The following is a 553-nucleotide window of genomic DNA, read 5'->3' as shown; positions in this document are numbered from 1 at the left end:
ACCTACAAAGTGAGGGTCTAGGGGGCTCACATCCCTTGGGACCTCTGGTGGATGGCAATGATGAGAACAGGTAGCAAAGGGAGTGGTCACATTGCGGATTAGGAGGGGGAGGAAGGGAAGGAAGGAACGGGTGGGAGAGGGAGGTGATGTGAATAAGAACACCCCAACACCTGCTCCCCAGTTGAGAGTGCAGTTTGGTGAGACTTGGAAGGTTCTGGAGGATGCACGTCACTCGAGGGCAGGCTTTGAGCTTTCAAAGCCTCCAGCAAGTCTCAGTTAGCTCTCTCTGCTTCCTGCTTGCTGTTTAAGCTGTGGCTCTCAGCTTGCTGCTCCAGCCACCGCACCTGCCTGCTATGCCTCTCTGCTGTGACACTGGTGGATGCTCCTCACTCTGGAACCATAAACCCAAATAAACCCTTGCCTCTGACAGCTGACACGGTCTCTATAGTTTTCAACAGCAATAGAAAAGTAACTCTTACAGGGGAGGAGAAGGAGAGGAAGGGAGGGGAGGGGAGAGAAGGGAAACAGGACGATGAAGGACAACAGGAATCCC

This window comes from Microtus ochrogaster, chromosome 1 (assembly GCF_000317375.1).
Source record: "Microtus ochrogaster isolate Prairie Vole_2 chromosome 1, MicOch1.0, whole genome shotgun sequence".
Lineage (NCBI taxonomy): Eukaryota > Metazoa > Chordata > Mammalia > Rodentia > Cricetidae > Microtus > Microtus ochrogaster.
Note: the sequence above shows the minus strand (reverse complement) of the source record.